This window comes from Cannabis sativa, chromosome 5, assembly GCF_029168945.1.
Source record: "Cannabis sativa cultivar Pink pepper isolate KNU-18-1 chromosome 5, ASM2916894v1, whole genome shotgun sequence".
NCBI classification, from domain to species: Eukaryota; Viridiplantae; Streptophyta; class Magnoliopsida; order Rosales; family Cannabaceae; genus Cannabis; species Cannabis sativa.
Window position 1 is genome coordinate 9318472 of NC_083605.1, and position 6314 is coordinate 9324785.

Consider the following 6314-nt stretch of genomic DNA (forward strand, 5'->3'; position numbering starts at 1 on the left):
AAATAATCAAATATTTGATATCATCAAAAAGGGGGATATTGTTAACTCAAACTTTTAGATCTCCTTGTTTTGATGATTAACAAATATTTGATTATTATTTGTTACTAATGATTTATTGATTTTGTAGCAAATTTAAAAGAGAAAATAAATATTTTGGTATTTTTACCAAACTTTTGAAAGCAACACTAAATGGATTCAACAAGCATATCAAGAGCAAAAGATTCATCAAGGAATCAACAACTCAAGACCTTATTCAAAAGAGGTCTTCAAAAGCCCAAAGTCAAAAGTCAACCCGAAAGTCAAAGTCAAAGTCAAAGTCAAGGTCAACTCTTAGAAAAAGTCAACATGGGATCAAAAACATGCAAATCAAGCTAGGAGGCTCATCTACATCAAGACTACTCAAAATCAAATGGTATAAATTTATTTTAGTCTTGTTAAAGTGATTTGCATAGCACACTAAGTTTATAAATTTAAATTTTAGCCCATTCACTAACTTGTGCAACAAGTTTTCTCACACGATAGTTCAAAAAAATTTTTGATTGAATTTCTAAATCACATTTTGTTTAACTAAGAGAGCAAAGTTGGAATTTCTAAAATCGGACAATCGAGTAAGAAGTTATGCGCGTTTAAGTCTCGAAAAATGGCATTTTTGTCTCTGGTCAGTCATCCGGAATTCCGGTTGTCATCAATCCGAAATTCCGGTTCCCATCCGGAATTCCGGTTCACGGCTGACCTCACCTCGGGAAACGTGCTAACGGCTATAAACGACTACTTTTCTCTTAAACACTATATAAACTCGATTTTTCTTTCAAAAAATAAGTTGGTTGAGCATTTATTATAAATATCTAACCTATCTAAGTGAGATTAATGAGCTTCCAAGTTTGAAATCCAAACAAACACTTTTCACACACTTTGAGCCAAAATTTGATTTTATTCATCTTGAGTGTGCTTGCTTTTCACTCTAGGTTTCCATTGTATCATCATATTTCTAGAGTGATTTTAGCTTGTAATATCAAACACATTTCCATATTGTGATTGAGGTGAGGTTGGCACCGGTATTGTAAACAACCCGGTAATAGTGAGATTGGCACTTCAACAATCTGAGAAAGAGGTTAATAGTCCTCGGGGATGCGAAACTATTGTAAGAGATTTGGAAATACCTTGGTGAAAATTTCCCGGTTGTAAGGGTTAGTCAAGCCCGTTAACTTGGCTCGATATTGGAACTCATAGCTAGGTCCATAGCTTTGAAGACCAAGGACGTAGGTGGCATAGCTCTACCGAACCTTGTAAAAATCGAGAGTTTGCATTTTCTAATCCTTAAACTCTTTACTTTACAAGTTTAATTATTTGTCTTAATATATTGCTTGCCATACTACTTGCTTCTACTTGATTAAGTGACTAATTGCATAATTTTGTGTTAAAAGTTTTAATTTACCGAAATTAGTTTAAATTTCCAATTCACGCCCCCTCTTGGAAACATATCTTGGGCTAACAGTATCTATCTATATACATATATAGGGCTCAAACATATTACCGTGACATGATAGTACATATATTTTTCCTTTATTCTCTTATTGTTTAAATTTTTTATTAGGTTTGTAAAATTGATTGATTAGTATTAATTAATTACAAAATTATCTATTATCTAACTATTATCTATATATATATATATCTCTTTATATATTAGAAGTACCTATTTAATAATATTTATTCGTTTAACTGATTTTATTTTTTTCTGTTAAATTTAATATTAAACATTAACTTTCAAAATTTTAAAATAATAAATAAATAAAATACTCTACCAATTGGTTGAACTAAACCCTTGTTTTTCTAAACAATTTTGAATGGAAATATTTCAAAAAAATAATCTAACTAACTTCCCAAAAATCATGGTAGAATGCGAATATGCATTATTCATTCTCTTCCTTTCTTGCTAGGGATTTTTACAAGTTTATCCGAAATTATATAATTTATTTACAAAAATACGATTAGACATATATTTAAACTTTTATACAGTTTATGTTTTGTTTTTTTTTCATTTTTACTGTAACATTTGGAGAAAGTAAGAAGAAGGAGAAGAGAAAAAATAAGAGAGAGAGAGAGAGAGAGAGAGAGAGAGAGAGAGAGAGAGAGAGAGAGAGAGAGAGAGAGAGAGAGGATTGGAGGAGAACGTGGCTGATTTTTAGAGGTTGGATATTCCGGGGATGGGGTTCGCCTGAGCTCACGGCAGAGAGCGACGAGGGTAGACCGTAGAGCTGAGAGAGTGAAACGGAAAGAGAGCTAGGGCCTCCATCGACAATCTGCCATTGTTAACCGTTAGAGAAATGGAGGTCCTTTATTTGACTTGAATTTTTACATTTTTACTTATGAAGAAATATAATATATATATATATATATTGAATGAGTTATTTATTCTTTCTATGATAATGGCGGGAATGAACAAAAGGATTGACTTATTTATGTGTATCTACAAACACATATTATTGACTCTTTTACATGTGTCTACAAACATATACATATAATTTTTTTTTTTAAAATTATGTTTTAGTTATAACTTAAAATATATTAGAATATGCTTGTATATAATGTGTTTGTTAAAATGCTTGTGAGAACTAATTTAAAAGTAACATGCCTATTAACATATATACATATATATCATGCTAATTTGTTAAAAATATTTCAGAGTTGCCAAGAAAAAAAAATAATTATATATGCTTGTTGTTAGATCCATGTGTTTTGGAGTTAATTTCTAGTTGAGTGGTTTTTGTAATACAATTGGTTGATATGTAGGTGATTTGTAGTTGTTTTTAAGGTTTTTTTTTTTTTTTTTTTTTTTTTTTTTTAATTTTATGGAGATTGTATCAATGTTGTTTTTAAGTTGTTTTTGGCTTGTGTACGTAATGTATTGATGTTTGGATGATTTGTATATTAAAATAGAATTGTATTTTAATTATTTATTCGTTCCTATTTATACAATTAGTAAAATATCAAATCAAATGATCTTAAATGAGTATATATTTAATATTTTTTTGGTACATATATTTTTAAGTTGATGTATAAGTAATTTTTAGTTTTTTTTTTTCTGAGGTTATTATTTAGTTGTTTGTTTGTTATTATTTAGTTGTTCAAATAAAAAAAAAATAACTTTCTATTTATTTTTTATGGATACGTATATATTTTTGAGTTGGTGTACAAGCGTTTTGTTCCTTTTAATATATAGTTTTTAAGATTATTGATATTTTTTCATTGAGTTGATGCAATGTGTCACTTTATTTAAAGTGTATATTAAAGTCAGGTTATTTTTTAGTTGTTTTTACTGTTATTAAGTTGTTTAACTAAGTTAAAAATGATTATATATTTAGTACTTTATAGACGTGTATATTTATGAGTTGGTGTTGAAGTGTTTTGTAGTGAGTGAATGCTTTTAAATTTAGTTTAAATGTTTTTTTTTTCTTGGAGTTGATGCAATCTATAGAATTATTTTATGATGTGTATTTATTTTGCATATTACAGTACAATTGTTATATAATTATTTTTTTGTTGTTATCTAATTGTGTTAAAAAATAAAATAAATGTCTAAACATATTTAGTTTATCATGGACACATATATATTAAGAATGTTATTTTATTATTTTTTTTAAGATTATTTGTGTTTTTTTTTTTAAGTTAACAAACTATGTTGGCGCCTAATAATTTTTCATATTAAAATAGAGTTGTTATCTAATTGTTTGCGCATTATTATTTTGTTGTTCAACCAGGTAAAAACTAACTGAGTATATATATTTTTTTTCATAGATACATATATTTTTTTTTTGAGTTAATGCACGAGCATTTTGTAGGTTATTTTTTCGAGATGATTTATGTGTTGTTTTTGAGTTTCCTTTGAGTTGATGAAATTTGTTAATGCCTAATTAATTTACATCTTAATATTAAGTTGTTATCTATTTATATTAAAGTGGGATTGTTATCAAATTATTTATTACTACATATTTTTTTTTTTGTAATATAGTCATTGCTTTAGTTTTTATGGTACATATTTTTTGAGTTTACTTACAAGTATTTTGTAGTTACTTTTATTTTTCAAGTTAATTTTGGGTTTATGTGTCTTTATTTTTATGTATGATTATTTTTAAGTTGATTTTAAGTTTATGTGCCATTTTTTTTATATATAATTATTTTTAAATTAGTTTGGATTTAAGTACATTTATTTTTATATATAATTTTTTTTAAGTTAGTTTTGGTTATTTTCAAGTTGTTATTTCGTTGCTAATTAGTTGTGATTGCATTGAGAAAAGAAGTCCAATACACTCAAGTGCACTTTGTCCAAAGTTGACACGTGGCGGCCACTGGTACATTCTGATGCTGTAATATTGCATGCGTCAGTGAACTTTGATGGTTTTGTCCCCTCACTCGCGTGTGAGCCTCACTCGCCTGCATAGTCTACTATTGTGTATTTTACTTTCTCCTTTCGCAAGTGGGCTTTGTCTCCCACCGTATATTTGTAAATAAGAAACTTTATAAATTGTATTTTTGAAATCAATAAATAACATAAATGTTTATTTTCTCCTTATAATTGTATTAATGTTTATTTTGGGTAATATTAGCTTAAAATAGAAAAAAACCCATTTATCCAGGATTCCAGGTAATGGCTCCAAAACAGTCAAATATGAACTTTTTTCTTGGTTTGAACAAATGACATGTTATAACTAAGAAGGAAGTAGCTCCAATGCCTTTTGACCGCTAATGGGTAAGTTTATTGTGTTATTTCATAGTTTGCATATGTCTAGAATATTAGGTTGAGGCTTTGTACACATGAATCTTAATTTTTTAATTTTGTATGATACCAAATTACCAATTTTATAATGTTGAAAGAATTTTTAAATTATTTTTTCTGGTGTCAAAAACCAATAATAGAGAGGACATTTTGTCAGGAATTTGATTCGAAAAGTTGTTGGATTAGCACCATATGATAAGAGGATTACTGAGCTTCTGAAAGTTGGATAGGACAAGCGTGCACTTAAAGTAGCAAAGAGAAAAGCTCGGAACCCACAAGAGGGAGAAGAAGCGTGAGGAGTAGTCCAATGTTCTTGGCAAGATGAGGTAACTTCAAATGACCTTGATTAGTAGAATAATATTGATGATTTCTCAACTAGTGTTTTTTTTTAAAAAAATTGAGTAGGTTTTAGCCTTATAATATTGAATTTGTTTTCATCACATAATCGTTATGAAACTGATAATTCTATTATTTTCTTTTTTTGGCTGAATTTGTAACAGGGTTCAATTATACATTATGTGTAAAAGATTGATTTATTCTTGTTCCAATTCTCATTTTTAATTTTTTTTTTTTTTTGTGATTTGCTTGCAAGATCTGGTGGAGCTACTGAAAAGTAAAAATGATAATTCTTTTTTCAATTTGTATTTGGGTTTGCATTATAGTGTAAATTTTTTTGAGATTTAGATTCGAGATAGACAATTTTAGATATTTATTTGTTAAAGTGACATTAACTTTAAAAATTATGAGATATAACCTATATTTTTAGTTTTATGATAGAGTATAGACATTTCCTTAATTTAAAGCTTTAAAGCATATTTTCTTTTAATTTTTAGAATTGGATTTCTTTTTTTATATTTTCAAATGTAATTGCTTTTAACTTATTTTGTAAACATTTTCCATTTAATTTACTATTCTTAAAACTTTATGTATTTTTAATTAACTTCATTAAATTAAGTATATAACTAAGTATACGTGCATTGCACGTAAGGTAAAATATAAGGTGATGACATCATTATATTATTTAATAATATAATATATAGATTAAAATATGACAAGTATATATTATTATGTAAATAATATATATTAGAGTGTTTCCTAAATTAATTATATAACCTATAGTTTTATTTTAAACCTAACATTGTAACATAGAGAAGGAGTTACAAATAGTTACTCATTTGTAACTTTTTTTTGACGCGGTGATCAAAATCACACATGATTAAACAAAGCAGCAATCCACAATCGACGGAGACACCTCCTCGAACCAGGATAGCTCATCGTTTAACCGAAGGACATGCTTTGCCAAACCATGTGCTGCAGAATTCTTATCCCGAGCCACATGGGACAAAACTGCCCCCGGAAATTTAGACAATCAAGCTATGTCTTCAGAACAGCACCACATGACATTGAAAAAACACCTTCCCATTATTAATAATTGTCTCCAGAGCTAGCGAAACTGAAAAAACAATGCAACACCAAACCAAAGTACAATTATATTAGAATGACAATCTTAAAATAAAATAAATATACAAACTAGCAACTC